This window comes from Protopterus annectens, chromosome 12.part0 (genome assembly GCF_019279795.1).
Source record: "Protopterus annectens isolate FY-2018-M chromosome 12.part0, PAN1.0, whole genome shotgun sequence".
Lineage (NCBI taxonomy): Eukaryota > Metazoa > Chordata > Ceratodontiformes > Protopteridae > Protopterus > Protopterus annectens.
The window spans coordinates 1,536,336,976-1,536,359,794 of record NC_056746.1 but is presented as its reverse complement, the minus strand read 5'-3'; the positions used below and the strand labels follow the sequence as shown (position 1 = coordinate 1,536,359,794).

General features: G+C 39.3%; 1 protein-coding gene across 3 annotated transcripts in view; it reads left to right on the top strand.

The window, feature by feature from the left end:
- The window catches only part of LOC122817284 (medium-chain acyl-CoA ligase ACSF2, mitochondrial-like), a 1,357,975-nt gene that overhangs the window by 1,050,684 nt on the left and 284,472 nt on the right, over window positions 1–22,819 (top strand). The gene's annotated exons all lie outside the window — the stretch shown is intronic.

Genomic DNA, 22,819 nt, shown 5'->3' with positions numbered 1-22,819 from the left:
GTTCATCCATACCACACACTCACACACACACAATCTCATACCTAGGGCCAATGCAGAGTGTCCAGTCCACCTGCTGCATGCCTTTAGAATGTGGGACAAGACCAAAGTACCCAGAGGAAAACCAAGCAAACACAGGGAGGACATGCAGAGTCCACACAGAAGGCACCTCAGCTGAGACAATGCTAACCACTGCACCTGCCCATAGTTTTAAAAAAGTTGGCTAAGGCAATTAAAGTACATCTCATCTATTATTCTTATACACGCTAACCTGAAACAACTTTCAAGTCTTGGTCTTTGAAAGGTAGGTAGGGATACAAAGTAAATGATTTATAGAGTGTAATCTAATGGTCAAGTGAAAGGGCAGTGACCAGTTATGTAAGTGGTTCTTAGCGTGTAAAGCAATGTAAGCATACACAATTACAGCTGGAATGGGAAATGTGAGTACTGAGTACTCAGATAATACAGTCACATGCCCACAGAGTGGAGTATGTTCTTTAATGCATGTTTTAAAACTATGTTTCAAAAATTTGGCCAAGCTCAAGTGAAATCCTATCCCATACTTTACCAACATAAACTGGAAAGCTGCCATCAATAAAATGATTTTTAGCTTTGAAAATGCATGTAGGGTTACCAACAGAGGACATGAACTTATAGACTGTATCAGCTTAAGGTACCTATCAAAAATGGACATTTATGGAGCATAAATGAGTTTTTCTACAAATTTTAGCCGGTTGATGGAAAGCTGGTAACCAAATTCAAGTCATCACAGTGTATGAAGCAAAGAGCAGTGATAAGAAAATGAGTGCCAACTATGACAATAAGTAAAATAGCGCTTCTAAAATGCTTCTACATAATGGAAACTCTTATTAATGCCTTTTAACATAAATAAAGTCTATGATGCACTGCTTTCTTCTAAGTGTAGTGGATTGTGTCAAAGATGTATGGAGGGTTAACATTATTTTCAATGAGCATTCATCTTGTGTTGAGTACATTTTCTTCTTTAAAAAATACAGGAGTCCTGATATTTTTGAGAGTTATAACAACTATCCCCAAATAACAACAAAGCTTGTAGTTCTGACAAGGTGTCAGAACCAGGATTTTAATATTCAAATGAAAGCCAAGAAAATACCTTAATATTTACAGAAACCAGGCAAATCACAGATAGTGATTCTACCACTCTCAGAATTAAATTTACTAATAAAAAGTCGTACCTCGCAAAGGTACCATTTTACCAAATTTCATCAGTTCAGCATAGAAAAACTGAATTTTTTCAGTCATGATAAAATTTAAACCCACAAGAGCTATTTGCCTTCTGAAAACCCTTTGCTTGCCCTGTAGTGGTAACTTATTCCATAGACAAGGAATATGTTGAATTAGAAACCTGCCTCACCAGCATGGCTTTGTAAAGAAATGAAGTTAAATAGAACTTTGTCTTTCGTGGCTCAAAAAGTGATGCACAGGTCACTTCAGAGCAGCCTGACAGCTACTGCTGGTCAAACAGTATGATGTACAGGAGATATTCCAGGTGCAGTTAACCACTGACAAGACCCCTGTTCAAATTATAGCTAGCTACAGGCTCCCAAATTTGATTCAAGATGCCCATTCATCCTATCTGGACCTTTTCAGATCTGTTAAGATTCAACCCTTTACCCTGATCCTGGGTGACTTTAGTTACCCAACAATAAACTACTCATGCCAAAACACAAATGCCCAGAGATTCCTCGAGTTTAAAAATGCAAATGCCTTGGAACAGCTAGTTAATACCCTTACAAGAGGTGATAATATCTTGGACTTGGTATTAACCAACATGAGTAACCACTGCAGCACCCCTACAGTATCATCCTCCCTGGTAAGATCTGACCATAAAGTGGTCACTTTCAAAGTCACCATCTCCTCTGACCCCCCCCCCCCAGCTAGGGTCAAACAGAAAAAGTTCTCCAAAGCTGATTACAGCCTTCTGAAGGATGGTATAAACAGCTTCACAGCCCCCTCCCCCTCTGTAAGAACTGGCACCAATGTCCAAATATACACCAAAGTACTATACAAGCATTTATATAGACACATGGAATCAGGAATACCTGACAGGACAAAATCATCCTCCGCAAGGTCTGGTGGACATCTGCAATAAATAAACTATATAACACAAGGAAAGAATTGCTGTCCAGGACCAAGAAGGAGCATGTACCGAAATGGAAGCAATCTCTCCCTAGCCAGAACAAGCAAATAAGAGCACTAGTGAAATCCTCTAAAGCAAACTTCAAGTCCAAATTGGCCATAACTACTACAGACAATCATAAGGCCTTCTTCACATATGTCCGCAGTCTGAAAGGAAGCCCTCAGATCTGTTCAGAAATGGTGGTCAATGATACCACATACACAAATGATGTAGATATAGCCAATCTACTGGCTGACAGATTCAGCAAAATCTTCTCCCTTTTGTCTCCCCATCAGTAAAACAGGGCATCCCCAGTACCTGCCCCCCACCCCTTATCTCTAGGGAACAGGTCATCACTGCCTCTCAATGGTAAAAAATACAGTCTCCATGGGAACCAATAACATCCCAGGCTGCATCCTACATGAACTCAGCCATGAACTTGCAGCACAATTAGGCACCATATTCAACCAAAGCCTGAGTACTAGCTTTGTCCCAGCCAAGTGGAGGACAGCCACTGTCATGCCTTTGCACAAAGGTGGAGAGTCCACCAATCCAGGAAATTATAGACCCATTAGCCTAACTAGCCTGATCTGCAAGGCCATGGAACAGATTATCATGGACCTCATTAACAGGGACAGAGACACTGGCAACCTCCAAGCACTTGACTCCACACAGTTTGGCTTTGTCAAGGGGAGGTCATGTCTGTTAAATTTGGTTGATTTCTTTGAGACAGTCACCAAAGCCATGGACAAGGAGAAGATGGTGCACACCACCTACCTTGACCTGGCCAAAGCCTTCAACACTATTCCCCCCTCGGGCATAATAGATAAATTCTCTCAACTAGGCATCAATCCATATGTTACCAGATGTGTAGCAAACTGACTCACTGATAGAACCCACCTAATCAAAATAGGGGAAGCTACCTCAAGAAGTTAGACCCATAACGAGCAATGTACCCCAGGGATCAGTCTTGGGGCCTCTATTATTCAGGATATACTTCTCTGAGGTACAAGCCAAAACCAGTGAGCTATGGCTGACCAAGTTTGCAGATGACTGTAAGCTGGGCATGGTCTTCAATTCCCCAAGTGATGTGGAAGTCCAAAAACAAAAAAGTCATGTAACTCCAAACAACCAAATCAAGGCCAGGAACACAACTCCACAGTCCAAATCCTTTAATCACTGAGCACTTTCATTACAAACTTCATCAGAATCACAGCTGACATAGTGAATTCACTAATTAATGTACTCTGTCTAATTAATCCACATGACTACCATCAACTCATGACAAGACATAAAAAGCCCCCATTAATCATTTGTACATTTGGTCCAATGAACCAGTTAATATTTTACACAATAATTAAAAACACAAACTCTTACATCTAGTAACCAAAGAAAAGTGTAGTAAAGAATAAAAAATATAAAAACATTAAATCACAGGAAATTAAATCTCATATGACTTTAGCTTTAAAACACTTGCAATTGACACATGGTCATACAGACCTGGGGGGACATGGCATTTAACCTTAATTGCCACCAAAGTTCTTTCTCTTCAATCTTGTTTGCCCAAGGTCCACTCTGAATGTCCTTAACAAGTTCAACACCAAAAAATAAAAAAATAATGGACTAGATATTGTCCCAAATGTCTCATTAAAGCATTACCAAAGTCCTTCTTCCTTATATCCAATCCATGTTGGTATATCCTGTTCTTAAATATTCTTTGGGTTTTACCCACATAAAATCCACTACAGTTTTGACATACAGCTACATTTACTAGACCCCGGGAATTACAGGTACAATGAAACCTAGGTTTAATATCCATCTGGTTTACCACAATCTGCTCCCCCACTAAAATGTACTTACAGTAGTTACAAAAACCACATTTATATGTTCCTGCTTTTTTATGCTAGAATGAGAACAAAAGCTGTCCTGACCACATTCCATATAATTCTTTATGGTATGTCCTCGTCTAAAAAAAAGTCAGGATGTCAGCCAACCTTATTGATGTCCTCATTAAAACAAGAAAAAATAGACCAATTTTTGGTCACTATATCTTTGATCAACCTTGCTTCCAAGCAATAGTTGGTGATAAAAGGCATTTGGTGATTGTCATTTGAAGACGGCCTATCTCCCATCATTTCACCAACTGATGAATAATTGGACCTTAAAAGTGGTACTATGTCTCCATTGTATCTCCTAGTGATATCTCCACTTTCAATCCAGCACGTTAATTCAACAGGGTACCTTCTGTTTGTAAACATATTCTCCATTATCTCACACTCCTTTAAAAATGTGTCTCTACTCAACACCATTCGGGCTAGCCAGATAAATTGTCCCTTTACCACCCCCCTCTCTTCTTCTGCATGGGGTGGCAGCTATTAAAATGTAACAGACTATTACAATAGGTGGGCTTCCTATAACTAGTGCTCATCAATTCACTCGTAGAATAGTCTTTGATTAACAGGACGTCTAAATAATTGATGGAATCTTGAGTGTACATGTGCGTGAACTAAACATATTAAGTGGTGTTGTTCAAATATTCTACAAAGGACCCTATCTCATCTTCTGCCTGATCCAGACAAAAAATAAATCATCCAGGAAGCAGCAATATAACAGACAGTGTGGTCTAGGAAACCTTTCAAATAAAACCTTCCTCTTTCATTGCAGTAAAACAATATTGGCATAAATGGGGACACCTGCAGCCCCCATTGCCAGTCCTTTTATTTGCTGAAAATATTGTCCTTCTAGAAATACAAAATTATTCTTTAACACCACTTCCACACATGTCTCGAATACATTGATGTCATTATTATTTAACCCTGAGAATTCATATAAATAGTCATGGAACCATTCTAGTCCTACATCATGCGGGATCATATGAAAAAGTTCAGTCACATCCACAGTTAAAAAAATACTTTGACTTGAAAATGTAACATTTTTGACTTTAAGTAGAAAATCCCAGGAATCCCTACATAAATGATGGAATTCATTTAAACCATTCTTTAATTTCAAATCTATGAATTTTCCCAGGGGTTGGGTTTTCGATTTTGTATCGTTGACTATTGGACTCATTGGTGGGTCAGTGACACTTTTGTGGATTTAGCAATACCAAGTATACCAGGCACAACTGGATACTGCACCTGTAGATAACAAAATGTGTCATAATTAATTTCATCATGGTCCACCATATCTTGCCAAGCAATAGTCTATCTTAAAGTACGCCAACTGAATAAAATTCAAAGAAGTTTCTTCATATAACTCGCAGTTGGAGACATAAAAATGCATTATTTGCAAATAATCATTCTTACTCATTACAACTACCCCACCCTCTCTTGTCAGGTTTCATGACCCTCAAATCCTTATTTTGAGACAATACCTATAAAAGTTGAAATTCATGAACACCTAGATTACAGTCAGCTCTAACAACATTCTTCTGGGATATCAGATTCCGAAATTCAAATTCCACCATTGTTTCAAACAGCACTAGTGGAAATGCTAAGGATGGATTGAATGTACTAGACCTGCTACATAACTTACTCTGAACTAAAGTCTGATTGTCAAAAACAAATCAAAAATTTAATTTCCTCAAAAATAATTTTAAATCAATTAAAATGTCATCCAGCTTGAATCAGGCAGAAGGGACAAACATACACCCCTGACTTAGCAGTTCGGCATACTGCTCAGTACATGTAAAGTCACTAAAATTATAAAGCGTAAAGTCACCTGCAATATTCTTTATAATAGTTGGTGTTAAGGACTCCTCTAACTTGCTATTTTCAATTAATCCAATATCACATAAATCCAAATACAGGTTTATTGAATTTATCGTTGAAACCTCTGGTTCCTTCTGTTCATACTGTTCCATCCTCCTCACCATGCATGGGACGGATTCCTTTGTCACGATTGCTGGTTCCTGATATGTTCGGACCTCTGAACCCCATCCAATCCTAAAGGGCTGGTCTCAGGTTCAACATACTCTTCCTCTGCAGGCTCCTGACTGATTTCATTGTCTCTTGTACCTCCAGGCTGCCTGCCATTGGTGTATTTGGGCTTTGAATAAGCCCTCCCCTCACTATACTCACAACTGTCTCTTTCAAACTTCTTATCTTTATGGACCTTTATATTGGTGATCTCCTGATCAACCCATTGAAATATAATGTTGTAATCATGTTGATGTTGGAAAAACAACAAGTCCTGTATAATAGTGGTATCCAATTTGTTGGCCTCAGCCATTAGTACCTCAAATTCCCTCTGGTTGGGTCTAATGATACATTCCAACATTTCACAACCACTACGGCTGAACAACTCATTCATGTCATGGAGATCATGTCTGTTAAATCTGGTTGACTTCTTTGAGAAAGTCATCAAAGCCATGGATGAGGGGAAGACGGTGCACACTGCCTACCTTGACCTGGCTAAAGCCTTTGACACTATTCCTCACTCATGCATAATAGATAAACTCTCTCAACTAGGCATCAATCCATATGTTACCAGATGGGTAGCAAACTGGCTCAGTGATAGAACCCACCTAATCAAAATAGGGGGAAGCCACCTCAGGCAGTAGACCCGTAATGAGCAATGTACCCCAGGGATCAGTCCTGGGACCTCTGTTATTCGGGATATACTTTTCTGAGGTGCAGGCCAAAGCTAGTGGACAATAGCTGACCAAGTTTGCAGATGACTGCAAGCTGGGCATGGTCATCAATTCCCCATGTGATGTGGACATCCTCCAAGAGGGTCTGACCCAAACAAATGACTGGTGCCAGAAATATGGCCTCAAGCTGAATGCCAAAAAATGCATCATCCCCTTTGTAGAGAGTGACATCCCACCATATTATCACTAACAATATCCTAAGTACACAATCAGTCATGATGGATTTTGGCACCCAGGTTGATAGCAGCCTGAATTTTGACCACCATGTTGCTTCCGTTGTACAGAAAACTTTCTACATGGCCCACCTCAAACGTAAGGGTATCTCATCACGAGACAAAGAGGTCATAACACCCCTGTATTCTTCCTTTATAAGGCCAATTATTGAGTACAACACCTCCTTCAGCATGCACCTCACAAAGCACATGCAGCAGCTGGAGAGACCACAGAGGTTCCTCACCAGGAGAATCCAAAGCCTCAAACATCTACCCTACACAGATGCTAAAAGCCCTGTCCCTCTACTCATTTCCTTACAGACTCCACAGAGGTGACCTCTATCTGGCATACAAAGCAATCTCAGACCCCTGCTTGATGGGACTGCTGCATATTTACAAGTCAAGCTCTACTCGAGTAACCCGTATGCACAACCTCAACCTGGTCTGTGATATCAATAGGACTTGTTGACGGGACAGTTTTGTGTCCCAGAGACTCCCCCATCTGGGGAACAGACTCCCTCTCCATGTCAAGCAGAGTACCTCATTATTTCTTTTTAAGCACAGCCTGGATAACTGGATGGGAAACAGAAAATACACCCCTGGTATTCCACCTGTGTCCCTTCCAGACAAGGGCTTTGGGTGCTGACTTGTCTAAGCATGGGCTAAACTCTTGGCTAGGCTTATATGGCGCTCAGGGCCAATAGCCTAGTTACCTCCTATGATCTTATGAAACTATGACTGTAGCATAATATTTAGAACAATGAGGGCTGACTTTCCTGTGCAGCTGTTTAGTTGCAAGTAAATTTCAGCAGTGAATGTGTCAGTCCTTTCAGTTGGGTTCATTTGAACCAGATTGTTGTGAATTTTACACAGGTCCCTAAAACTAGTCTCATTTGGTGGTGCAGTGGTACCAGTGGGCTTCACAGAGAAGCTTGTGGTCAGATATAACCAGGGATGAGGAGATGCGGGTGAGTTACAGCCACGGGCTAGTTTGGTGAGGATCGAGTCAAAGGTATTCGAGACCCTAGTGGGTAGTTTTACAATTTGCTCTAGTTCATCAGTATTAACAAATTCTTGGAATATGTGATTGAAATTCCATAGCAAGAAGGTATTTGGTTTAATATCTAACCCCTTCAATGACATGAAAGTAATTTCCATGATATTTGGGAGATATTGATGGGGATCTGTAGCAAGCAATGAAGTAATAGTTGGATTTGTTAATGGCAATTTGGATGTCCATGAGCTCCAAGTTTGGGTCATGGGTAATTTGATGTGAATATTTCTGACAAATAGGGATATTCCCCACAGCTGGCTAAACGCTTGAAGGTATGATAGCTATTAAACTCTGGTATAAAAGGAGTAGCAGTAAAACCCTGTAGTAAAATTACATCTCAGTAACTACACAAATCTTCATGTGTTCAAGTTGCATGAGATTCTCAAGTTCAGACATCTTTCTGCTTAGATTCCTAGCATCAAGTAGTGCAACCATGATGTTGCCTGAATTTGAGCTTTAGTTTGCTATACAGGAAAGCCAGTAGGTGGACTTTGCTTAAGAAAGGAACTGTGGGGTAGCAGAGACTTTAGCCGGTCTGCAGAAGCCCTAGTATAAGAGGTGCAAGGCATTTCTGCAGAAAAAAAGTTTATCAACCATCTCTTCCCAAGCCAACATATACTGTATCTCCTTATAGTGGCACTAACCTACTGGCCTCATCTTGGTATCTAGGCATAATTTTTGGTTAAGACAAGATAATACTGAAGACTAGTGGCTTTCTTGCTTCTATCACATGCTTAGCAAATTGCATCATGACTTACTGCATGTCCCTCTATGCGCAGTGCCTCAGATCATTCACTCCTGCATGGCCTCTCACAAGGTCATAGTCATATTTGTCTGATTTAAGGGCCCTTAAGGCCCTTGTGACAGTATCAGTCCTGACACTGGGCAGCTAACTTACAGTGACCCTGTTCTTGTTCAAGTCTGGGAGTATAGAGTCTGTATGCCTAACTACAGAGTCATCTGTGCCCAACTATGAAGTCATCTATTACTAAAAACCTTCCTTGTGCAGACACAGATCTAGCAGATCGTATGGACTTAGGTTTGCTTTCCTGGGGACTCTTGGGTGAACTGCGTGGATTGGATTTGCAGTGTATGTAAGAGGAGAAGGAGTAAATGCTGTCTCGTGTGCTGGAGGTTGTGATCTTTTAGAGTGCATTCTAGGAAGCTTTGTCAAATTTTTCTTTATAGCCTTAGCAAAGCTATGAGAATAGTGGTGGCTGTGATTGATGTTGTGTTGTGGAAATATGCTGCTTACTGATAGTGGGTTAATGTGAGAGATTTGCCACTATATTTCTTAAATATTTACATCTCTTGCAGATTGTACTATCAACTGGTAGAAACAGTGAACAGCCAGTAATCATAATTCAGTTCCTACACTGCCATAAAACACCTAATATGATCAGACTTGACAGGTGTGGTGAGAACAGACTGCTGAGCCATGTTGCCAGAGGGTAGAGAACTAGGGCTTTTGATAGTACTCATGTGTAATGTAGACAGATGACTACTTTAGTAGACCCTGAAGATTTAAAAATGAAGTATTTAAGATAATGCTCTGAAGTTATGTTAGACAGTAGCTAATCTAACGGTACTTAGTGAAATATTAGCTACTACAACTAGAAATCTGCATGGAAGGGTTACTTCTGTTTTGACTGTATGGCTTTCTTCTTTGAGGACAGTCAGTCACATGGCTGTGTAGCAGCCAAAGTTAAATAATGCAACTGTTACCACAGTATGTTTGTAAGGGTATTACATTATATTAGAAAAAAAATATTGCATTTTAAAGTGCACACATTACTACAACTTTTGTATGCATTACTGCTGTATATTTTGTACAGTGCACCAATCCACCTAGCATACCTCTCAGCTGTACAGATTTTCACAGAATGTCCAGATTTTTGACTCATATTTTTGGCATGTTCCTCATAAAAGTTGTGGTTTTCTGGCAAATCACTAAGATGATCTGAGGACTGAAGTCACTAAATAATGATGTTCATTTGAGTTTCAGACTTCATATCCTTCAGAAAAATGTATGTTAAAACAAACCCTGTTACTCTAGTAACTTTCTAAGTTTATAAGAGCAATATTTAAAATATGTCCCTAGTTTTGGGCTTTTGTCCCCCCATTTTGTTGGGCTTTGTCCAGATTTCTTGCCCTAAGAGATTGAGAGGTATGCAGCACCTAGTCGAAGCTGATAAAATACAGTTCCAGACGTGGCAATGGCCATCTTGTTGATACAAATGATTTGATCTGTCTGAGGTGGAGCAGAGGTACAGCAGACACAGTGAAATGTATATCCTGATGGCGAAGGAGGATTTTTGCCTTTATTTAATCACTATACTACAGTTCTGGAGTGGGAATATTTAAGGCAAATAAGAGGAAACAATACCACCCCTGTTTGGTTAGAAACTTGGTTTAGTCCACTGCAGAATAAGCTTCTGGTAAGAACTGCATGTTGAAGACCAAGTCTATCTTTTATGTTAGTAGATGTTTGTCTGTGTATGCAGCTCTGTAATATCAGTTTGCCTATTTTGAGAAAGCTAGAACAAAAAAAATATTATTCATTAAATCCAGGTTCCACGAAGCCCAAGCCATTTAGCTCAGCCCATTGAATTATGGTTTCTTTCACATGAGGATGACATGTACTTAACACAACTTTGCATTTTTTATACAAACTCGTATCATAGATATTCTGATTAATTTTAACATATAATGAATAGCAATCTAATTTCTGTAAATGTCTTTTTATTACACATGACCAAATGAAAATACACTTTACAAAAGCACACAAACAAGTGTTTTTCACTTGAGGTCAGAGCCCCAAAACACATCTCTCCAATCCCTACTTCCATTATAACAAACTCTTCGGCACACTGCATTTCAATATGAAAGAGCAATCTCCCCTATTAAGACTATGTAATGTGGCAGTAAGTGTTTGCCTCCAAGGAAAGGTGAGTTTGGCTACTCATATTCTTAACCTTTTGTAGAAGGCCTTCCAGCACCATGGTTGCTAACCAAACCTTGAATGTTGGAAGCATGAATTGTGAATGTGAACCTACCCACCATGTAATCATACTGGCAAGTCATCATATTTTTTATTGTTTCATTGGGGATTTAACTGTTCACAGCTTCCCAGCAAAAGTCTGAAATAAAATCAGCAGGAAGTCTGATGACAACAAACACAGATGAAGTACTGGAGAATTTGTGTGCTGACACAAACCACATTTTTGACTATTATCCTATAGCTTACACCCTTCCTAATTAAGCCAATCTAACTTTTATAGGGTCAGACTTTAAGAGAATACCAAAACTTTCCTGTTTAACATAAAAATGAAATATTTGTAGAGAAATTAAAGCTGTAATCCTAATAGTACCCCAACATGAGGCAAATTTATAAATTAAACAGGATTGTCTAGAAACTGAAGAAATATGGTTAAGAACACAAGTAACTTAAATAAAATCTGCAAAATAAATAGAACCCATTAAAAAAAAATCAGCAGTGAAAAATGTGACACGAATGGTGGGAGTGACAAAGTGGTTATGGAGCTGTAGACACTCTCGTCAAAGGAGAAGCAAAAGACCACTGTCTCAGAGGTTGCCAAGCATGCATTGCAGCTGAACTATGGCAGGCTTCAAAAATCGTGGAAAAATGAAGTAAAGAGAACAAAGATGCATTTCTCTTAGCCTGTGACTTTTCAAATCTTATGCTGTCTTGAAAGAAATCTACCTTTCCACACAGTCATCAAAATGGATGCTGGCATCTCCCGAAATGAAGACCCCACAGGAGTGTGGTGTGGTATTCTGCTGTAGAATAAAATAGCTTTTGCTATAGACAACCATTTTTAGGAGGCTACATTTAAGTAAGGTTTTAAACAGTAAGGCAGGTATCTGATTATTGCTCTGAGTGGAGTGGACAGTGACTGAATTCCCAGGACCACATAAGCAGTACCATGAGATTGTAAGCTTAACGTCATTATACAAGTAGGAACATATGACCTAGCTATGATCACAATCAGTTTAGTGCAGCAAGAGTTTGAGAAACTACAATGGGAAGTTAGGCAAGAAGACCACACACTAACATACTTAGAGGTGCTACCTACACATGGCATAGGTGAGGTTTCAGTGTTTTATGTCATAATGGTCAATATGTGGATGAAGAGCTAGTCAAAAACATGGGATGCTGGCTTCATTATGGACTGCAGATCAATTTGGAATGATTTATGAGTGTTCTGGTGTGGAGAGGGAACAAGGATCCACAGTGACAGATTTAAGTGCTTCAGTACCAAACATTTAAACTCTCCAAAGGGAGCAGAAGAACATTAAGGAAATCTCACCCTCTTCTATAATAATATAACAGTAATAAGTAAAATAAGTTCAAAAATTTAAGAAATGGAAAGGATTGTTGCTAAGCGCAAAAATTAAAATAAGGTAAGTAAAAGGAACAACAACAATAATATCTGCAAAAGGAAAAGCATTCTGAAAAGTTCAGCAGAGAAATATTGAAAGAATGGGGAAGCAACTCAGAAAAGCTCCACTGAACATTCAAAAAGAGCAATGGTAATATTTGAAAATTATCATCAAAGATGAAGTCAGCATTTTTGAATTGAGTATATTTGATTAGGATAGTTCTTTAAATATATTTTATTGGTTGATTGAATAATTGCTTTAAGTGATAAAGGTTTACTATTTACTATCTATATGTAGTATCTATGTGTAGTATGTCTATATGTAGTTCATGTGTTCATTTATTGTTTCTGAAGAAGACTGTAGTAGTTGAAAGCAAATAAACATTTTACACTAAAGTCACAGTGTACTGTATACTGGATCATCTTGAGGTTTGCCTTGGTGGATTTGTGTGGTGAATTGAGCATTTGTATATGCAACACAAAAACAGGCGAAAAAAACTGTGGTTCTTAAATGGATGGCATTGGTGAAACGTGTAGCATTTAGTAAATAAAATCAACCACAGAAAGAAGAAAATAGGATAAAAGAGAAAATAGATACAAAGATAGGAAGAACAACAAAGGAAAATATAGCAAATTCATTTGAAAATTAAAATAATGAAAGGTAGAGGGTCATAAAGGTGCAGAGGATAACAAAGAAAAGCAAAGTGGTGCAAAGTAAAATTGATGAGCTAGGCAGAAAGGAATGATAAAAAGTGTCGTTCCTAAGTGTTCATTACTCACCAGGGTTCACTTCTGCTTATTAGACAAAAAGAAAGTTAATCCAGACAGTAACATTAAAACCCAATATAAGGAGCAGTTTTCTCCCAGTCCTTTCAAAAACCTGGGCCCAGAAAGAACTTAAAAATGTAAATTGGACTGATGGCATTCACTTCAAAATTCTTAGAAAACTGCTAAAACCACTCACTTGTTTAATAAAAGGGAGGATGGAAAAGTTTGTGAGTACAGAAGTCAAAATATGTGATTCCTCTTTTTAGGTTCATAGGGTGGTACTAGGCTATTGGCTTGTGATGATCATATGAACTCTAGCCATAGATCCTATGAAATATGGATATGACTGGCCATAGGTAGGAAGAAATAGTGCATTTTAGTGCCCATTGGAGGGAAGAACATTTATTTGCTTTGTCTATCCATGAGGGAGGGTACTAAATAGGTGGTGGATTTCTGATTTCTCATCCACCTGTCCAAGATGTATTTGAGTAGAGCAAGAGACATGTTTAGATTAATGAAAAGTGGAAGGTGATTCCAAAGAAGGGGGATTCTTTGTGATACATACCAATCTCTCCAGCATGTTTTATTTATGTTGCAGAAAAGGGTCCTATCCCTTCAGCACTGAACTTGTGAATGTGTAAAAAACCTGACAGGATAGGGGCAGCTGAAGCTCTATACTCTAGGCAACGTTCACCTCCTAGAAGCCTGTCAAATACTGAGGAGAGGGATAGGGCTTTATCACTTTTACGGTTTAGGCCCTTGATTTTTTTGATAAGAAGGAATGGTGAACATTCTAATTGTGATAGGTGTTTGGATGGTTGCATACCAAAGGGGACCTTATTCTTAGTGATCGACTTAAAATGTTGAATGCATGGAACAATGGCTTTCCTGGACCCAGACACCATACTTTTGGATATAATCTGTGAGATGAAACATGACTTTCTTACAATAGTGGATACATGGTGATCAAAGGATAGTTTATTGTTAACATAATTTCCTCAATCCCTGCCTACAGATCAATTTTCAGTGATCCAGTGTCAATGTGAAAGTTACATGGAGTATCCAGTTTGCCAAAGGCTATGGTTATCCATTTGTTGGCATTATGTTTTAGCCCATGTTTTTGGCAACTTCTGTCCATTGGGGACAGCCCTTTTTGGAGGATTGTCATGACTTCAGGGGAGTTAATAATAATGGCTCCATGTTTGAAATAATCTGCAAACCTCCTCAGCTGTAAGGCCTTTGCATTGGCTCCATTATATGAGAAATAGATACCAAAGAGGAATGGCTCAAGTACTGTACCCTGTGACCCTCTCCACCCTTATTTCCTGAGTTCTGTTTTAAGACAACCCAGTATACAAACTGGTATGCAGGGATTTACTTCAAAATCCTACTTATGAGACATTGTCATTGACATTTAGCTGTGAGAGTTTATTTATGCTACCTGAGTGTGGAATGGTATTGAACTCCTTGCAAGGAGCTATGTGCAGAGGGGGAGCACTAGTTAGGTAGGAGGTATGTGCAGATATTCAGTGGTCATATTTCAGGCTAACCAGTAGAAAACACAGCATGTTGTCTGGTCACATAGAAGCAGAGTTCTTGGCATTTAACAGTGTCATAATTACTTACTGTTGGGACATTTGAAGGGTTTGTAGTTTCTGGTTTATGACTGGGGAGAAGGTGGGTTGATGTTTACACTAAATTTACTGGATAGCAGATTTACTATGTCCTCTGAGTCAATGTGGTATAATTTGCCATTATTTCTGGACACTGTTTCTGAGGTTTCTAACATAGTTAAAGGAGGCTTTGTGGTTATCCTTTGCCAGAGTGGGTATTTTTACATCATCCCTGGGATTCAACAAACTCCGTGTAGGCTTTGTGCAAAGCCTACACAGAATTTATATGTTTGCATGGTGGTGTGTGGCAAGTGGTAGCGTGCAATGCATATTAACTAGGAGTGACCCATCTAAACCAGGTTTTGTGGCTAGCAACAGTGCTGCAGGCCAGGAATCCATGTAAGTGAACATGGATATCAATTCAGTGTAAAGCAGAGCACCTACTTGTGTGGAATGGCACAATGATCACCAGGACTTCACAGATAGCTGTTAATCTGTTAGTGCAACACATCTATCTACACAAAGACCAACATAATGAGGGTAGAAAGAAACAGAAATAGGGATATATTTGACATAGATGTTGCAGAGAAATGTTTTAGAATTAAACTATATCAACCTCTTAGAGCAAGAAATCTGGACAAAACCATAAATAATGGGGAGGACAAAAGCTCAGATATAGGGACAGATTTTTAATATTGCTCTTCAAACATGGAAAGTGGATAGATAATAGGTTCTACAGTAGCATGGACTTTCTGAAGAGCATGAAGTTTGAAACTCAAATGTCTGTCAACAGTTTCTGACTTCACTCAGCAATGACTTGCCAATGATTTCACAGAAAAAAATGTTATGGGGAAAGATCACAAATATGAGACAAAAACTGGGCATTCTGCACAAAATGGGACAGTTGAGAGGTATGCACTCAAGTATGTGTAATATTTTCTCACATCAGTCCAGAAGTCATCCCAGTGATATGGCAGAAAGCCATAGATTTGATAAGAAAACATCTTGACATCCTGGGAATATCTGGACACTTGAGAGCTATGAATACAAAGTATATGGTCCAAACACAGTACAGGACAGTGTGCCTACAATGCAAAGTATTGTGATATCCCATTCCTGGCACTCTGCACTGAAGCTATGTTAATGATCTGTAACAGGAAGTGGACTGCCATGTAAAATGATCACTCAGGGGAACTGTGTGTATTGAATAGGAATACACAGATAAATTGTAGGAATGAACACAGGAAAGGAGGACAGGTGAAACTCCCTCATGTACAGCAAAGGTGGGCATGTCAATGTAAGATGGTTGTAGCAGCAACACCGATCACATAGCTATATGGTACATTAAGGACTGTACAGTGAAAATGTGTTTTATGTGACTGTCACACAAAGTGACACAACAATGGGGAGGATATCTGTGTGAGATATGCATCCTTACTTGAATAATGCAGTGGATATGATTTGCCTGAATATGAGGTGTCAAAGGAAAAAACTTCAAAGACCAATACTCGTAAGGTTCAGTTAAGGCATTTTAATTTACTTGCCGAAGGAGACAAAAACATGCAAATACAAGGATTTGCCTAACTATTAACAGGAAGTATGTTCATTCTTATACTGTTTTACAAGACATGGCCTTCTAAGCTGATGTAATCAAACACAACTTTCAGTATTGTTCTACAGCAGATGTTACTCAGATTTTCTGCTGACATGACTAGATTTGTGAGAAACTTTTAAGAAAAACAACCTAGCCTTGGTGACCATCAATCCGTTTACAAGCCTCTATTGTGCAGTGTTACTTTTCAAGGTACTCCTCTAATTCAGATACAAGCAAATGCTGATTGCAGTTCATATTTTCAAACAGGCTTTGTCCTAATTATCTCTAACTTCTACAGCTGTGTATTTTCTCACACCATAAGCGGAACTTTCTTGTCTAGGTTTCATACAAGTAGTATTGTTATATTCATTATTTTCCTAATGCAAGCAGAAATCATCAGCTTCTCAGTAAATTTCCAAGGCACAAGCAAGATTTTAGCTAACAATACAAGGTCAGAAAGCATCTGCAGTTTGTACAGATTTATGCAGTATGAAATAGAATAAATGTGTTAACTCTTTTCATGCTCTAAATGCACTAAGCATATTACTAATACACACATTAATACATATTTTTCTAACATTTCCCCCCATTAATACTTTTATTCTACTTTCAAAATAAGCATAAACAGTTTGTTTTCTTCTCCTAACATCTTCCACTCGGGATTTGCAGTCAAGAGAGTCATTCAGTTTAAACTTATGAAAGCATTTTCAGTCTTTTAACAGTTCTTCAAGCTCAGTACTTTGATATAAGGTTTCAGAAACCAACATATCTATAAAGTTTTTTTATCAGTCTTTTCATACAGGGGATGCCACAGCAAACACATAATTCCAATAGGAGCATTCCTACACAAATGGCAATCAGGATGTTCACTAGGATGGTACCCCACCCCCCAAACCATTTCTGGAAAAACTCCATCAGTGGGTTTGGGCCTGGTTTGGTCATGGCAGACACTTGCTGAATTACCTCAAGGTGATTGTCTATCTCGTGTTTTTGGTCAGGAATATACGAACAGCATTCTTCTTGGATTAAAGCGCAAGTACCACCTCTTGCCGCTAGGGTGAAGTCAAGAGCCATGCGGTTTTGTAACACTACAGTTCTCATGGCATTCAGTTCATCAGTTACCAATTCAAGGGCGGAAAAAGTTGCATTACTCATTACTTCGAGAAGTTTGGACAGTTTTTTCAGCTCCCAGATTGATTTTGTTGCTCCATATGCTGGTAATATGCATGCCCACGATATAACAGTATCACTCAAGTCCATGTGTGTCAGTCCATCGCCCACAGCTTGATAGTTTTTCCAGTGTGCATCGATTTGCCCTACTGGATTTACAGGTTTTCTGACAGGTTTCTTGTTGACCTCTCGGACATTCCGAATTTTTTCCTTGAGGTAAAACCACAGTATGTTGTATGGCCGGAACCAGGTAACCCAAAAAATAACTGCCGGACCAATTCTGAGGTAACCATTTGTATGCCTTTCTGCCACACACAAAATAACAGTCCTTTACTTTAGTGGTAACTTTGCTATGAATATACACTCGCCCTGCATGAAACATTTTTCCATCAATTATAGACAGTTGTTTATAAAGAACAGAATTATGTTTTACTTCATCAAGTGTTTTGTGCATCAATTCAAGAAATGAATCATAGTTTGTATTACAATAAAAATCTACTTTGTTACCCTTAGTGTAACATCTATAAGGAACAGTCACATTGCAATTGCTCCAACCCATCTGAACAGTATCATTTTTATAAAAACACACAGTTCCCTTTTGTGGAACAGACAAGTGCAATGCTATTTTATCTTATGCTGTAATGGTTGAGGTATCATAAATCAAGTTCTCCCAGGTCTCATTAACCCCTACGGGGACTGTAGTCATTAATAACCCCCCCCCCCCGTATGCTGTCGGCAAAGCTGTGCAAATCCAGCAATTCGAGACATTGAAAGTCTCAGCATACACATGTTTAATTGCTTGGTAAGTGTTGAAGTTTGGGTGCCAGTCTATGAGTAACGCTTCACGTTTATTCAGTTCAGTCTGTGTGGCTGGGAAAAGAAAAGGCCAAAACAAAAAGATTATTGTCACTAGTACAGTTAACAGGATGATTATGCAATACTTCTGAGGAAAAGGTTGTTCTGCATTCCTGTTTCTTCTGGACTGTATCATTTTTACTTTTGGCATGTAACAAGATTTTTGTCCAGTTCAAAGTTTTTTACTAATTTACAGTGCATCAGGTAGATCCAGGAGGCACGCTCTGCAATTTTGACTGCAATGGGTGTTGACAAAAGCACTTGGTATGGACCTTCCCACTTTGGAGTCGTCCAGTTTTTCTTAACTACCTTCAGCCAGATCCATGCTCCAGAGGGCACTGCCACTTCTGATGGTCTGGTTCGTTCTTTATCTGCAACAGAATTTAACTGCAACAAATGTTTAGAATTTAACAGATTACGCATATACTCTGCTAATGTACTGTCAGCTTCCTGTTCTGCGGGCATGAGAGATTTCCACTGAGTTATATAGTAAGCCCTTCCAAAGAGCTTTTCAAAAGGAGTCAATCCTTTTGCATTTGGAACAGTTCTCATGCTCAACATTGCCAAGGGCAGACAGTACACCCAGTTTCTCTGTGTTTCCATCATTAATTTTCTTACCTTACTTTTTAAAATCCCATTATGCCTCTCTACTAGCCCTGCTGATTGAGGGTGGTATGCACAATGATTCTTCAAGGAAATAAGGAAATGTTTACTTAACTGTTGTATGGTCTGATTTATGAAGTGTGTGCCATTGTCACTCTAGATCCTTTCCGGAATGCCAAATCTAGGAATGATTTCTTTAACAAGAACTTTGGCCACTGTCGTAGCGTCTGGATTTTTAGTCGGAAAGGCTTCCACCCATCTGGAAAACATATCTACAATGACAAGACAATACTTCTTATTTTCGCATTTATTCAACTCTATGAAATCCATACAGATAGTATGAAATGGATACGGTGGTGTAGGGAAACTCCCTTGCTTGGGCTTTAACGCCCCTTGTGCATGATGTTTACTACAAACATGGCATAACGAGCATTTTTTAGAGTAGTTTGTAAATCCGAATGTCGTGAACACTTGGTTCACCAGCTGTACCATCCCCCCTGTTGAGACATGGCACTGCCCATGGCTCAACAAGGCTGCATATCTAAACAAATTAGACGGCAATATCAGTTTTTCTTCTTTAGAGATGTAAAGTCCCTTTTCGTGAATTGCTCCTCGTTTTACCCATCTTTGTTTTTCAACTTGCATAGTAAGTGTCTGCATTCTTTAACATTTCTAAGTCTAAAATCTCAGAGGGTTGTAATTCCTCATTCAAAAGAAATGCTTCTGAAGCTGCCTGCTTTGTAGCTGTATCAGCCTCGCATTACCTTTTGAAATCCTGTCTTGTTGCTTGGTATGAGCTATGCATTTGCAAATAGCTACTTTCTGGGGCAACTTAATAGATTCTAAAAGATCTAAAATAAACTGCGCATGATTGATCGGTTTGCCAGTAGATGTTATCATTCCTCGATTTTTCCACTGTTGCGCAAAAACATGTACAGTAGAAAAAGCGTACTGGCTGTCAGTAAAAATGTTCACACATTTACCTTTTGCTAAGGTACATGCCCGTGTGAAGGCAATCAATTCTGCTGCCTGTGCAGATAAATTGTGTGGTAAAGATTTTGCTTCTACAATGTCAATATCAGAAACTACTGCATATCCTACTAGGTTCTGTCCTGCAGGACTCCTTTTGCATGAGCCATCCATGTAGTATGTCACCTCGGCATCATCCAAGGGAACATCCGTAAGGTCTTTTCTAGGCAGTGTCTTTTGCTCAATCACCTGCAGGCAGCTGTGTGGTATGCCATCTGTAGGGGTTGGGAGCAAGGTAGAAGGGTTCAAAGTCGTACATCGTTCAATTGTCATATGAGGTTGGCTCAACAATATACTCATACAGGAAAGATGCCTAGCAGGGGAATGATATGCTACCTTCTCTTGCAGTAAAATAATTGTGACTGCATGAGGCACTCTCAATGTGAGAGGGTAGAATAACACTACTGAGGCCAAAGCCTGTACTGCCATTGCAGCTGCAACTACTGCTTGTACACAGTGAGGTAAAGACCATGCCACTGGGTCCAGTTGTGACGAATAATAAGAAATAGGGTGTTGCTTGTCCCCATGCTGCTATGTTAACACTGATATCATATAACCTTGCTTACAATCTACAGTTTCGAAAAAACGTTTATGATAGTTTGGTAATCCCAAAACTAATGAGGATGCTATTAACTGTTTCAGTTTGCAGAAAGCAGATTCTACTTCTGGTGTCCATTGTAACAAATCCTGTGCTTCCATAGGCTTCTTATATATCAGGTTAGTCAGCGGTGCAGATTCCAAGGCATAGTTTGGAATCCAGCTCCAGCAAAAGTTAGTTGTACCCAGGAAGGACATAATTTCCTTCTTAGTACTGGGTTTTGGTGCCTGCAAAATCGCTATTTTTCTGTCCTCATCTAATGTCATACCCTCCTTGGATATTACATATCCTAGGTATTTAACTTGTTTTTTCCAAAGCTGCAGTTTATTCTTGTTTACCTTGTGTCCTTCAGCGGCTAGAAATTGTAATAGCGCTATGGTATCTTCTTTGCAGTCTTGTTAGGTAGGGGCCACCAGCAGGATATCATCAACATAAAGTAAAATTTGGCTACCTCTTGGTGGGGAAAATCCCGCCAAGTTACTTGCCATTTCTTGTGCGAATATTGTTGGACTTTCACAATATCCCTGTGGTAGTCACGTATATGTATACATTTTCCCTTGAAATGTGAATGCAAACCAATATTGGCTGTCAGGGTGTATCGGTATCGAAAAGAATGCATTGCTAATATCTACCACATAAAAATATTTCTGTTGAGGTTTTAAATCATTTAACAGGGTGTGTGGGTCTGGCACCATAGGTGCCCTCGGTATTACTGCGTCATTTACAGCTTGTAAATCTTGGACCATACGCCACTCTCCATTTGCTTTCTTAACAGGAAATAAGGATGTGTTACATGGTGAATCAGGAGATTTCACCAGCACCCCTCCCTGAAGTAAAGCTGCTATAATAGGTTTGATTCCTACTTCTGCATCTTTTCTTAAGGGATACTGTCTCTTTTGTGGTCTAAAAGCTGACTTTGGCGTAATAGTAACTGGTCCAGCTGTATGAATTAGTCCTACATCTGACTTTCCTGTTGACCAAAGAAATTCTGGTATATTCTGTAAGGCATTCTCTTCCTCCTTCAATAGGAGTGCTAATCAGCTGTCCTTGCTAGACTGCAAGTGTACAGCTGGGAGGGTCTGAGTTATCCAATTCAGCTTCTGCATTTGTACTCCCTGTTCCGACAGTTCTAACTCTGTTTGTTTTTCCCATCTCGTGACTTTTTCTCCTAAGTCTATCCATTTCACATTCTTGTTCTTAGTTAAACTAACATGTGGTAATCGATTTGATTTATAGAGTGCAAAGAACTCCTGGGGCAATGAACAGCTGGCTACACTGTTCCCTTCTGTGTCCCAGTACCAATTACGTAATATCAATCTGCACGATTTCTAAACAATTCTTGCTCATATTCCTTATCAGGTCCTGGTGTGTTGCAATAATACAGAGTACAGTGCAACAAATGTTGTTTATCCATGTCAAGGGAGGGGAACTTGCTGATGGCTATATTCATCAACTCTTTGGTCACTGCCCCTGGACCAGTCATAACCAAGTCCTGGCTGTACCAATAAAACATCTTACCCTCAGTTTGCACTGCAAAGGTGTCAATTTGTCGCTGTGCTTCCATACCCTGCATAGTCGGAACTACTGCTATACCAAATAGCTGCATAAAGTCTCTGCCCAAGAGGTTCACTGGGCATTTTGCAGAAACAATTTTGCTTTTCTGGGTCAATCCTGAAGCAGGATCAGTTATTGCAATATTATGGGAGAGGGGCTCCCGATACAGCTGTCCATTAGCTGCTTTCACTAATATGTAGTCAGGTGACTCTGAATTCTCTGGCAGTTTGGAGGGATGTATCAGGGTCCGTGATGCCCCTGAGTCACACAAGAATTTGACTTCCCTCCCTTCTACCAGGTGTGTAACTTCTGGTTTTGTGTCTGCTAAATAGAGCTCTAAGCTCAATAAAGCCAAATCTAATATCTCATTTTCTTCACTGTCCATGACTTCCTCTATTTCTTCTGTCACATTCTCTACTCCCTCTATCACATTCTCATTTGTCCTTTCTCTGCTATCCCCTTCTAGTGATTCCTGACTATCATATAGTCAGTCCTCACCCTCCTTGTCTTCCATGGTTGCTTTCTTGTTTTTCTTACAATCCCTTGCCAAGTGTCCCTTC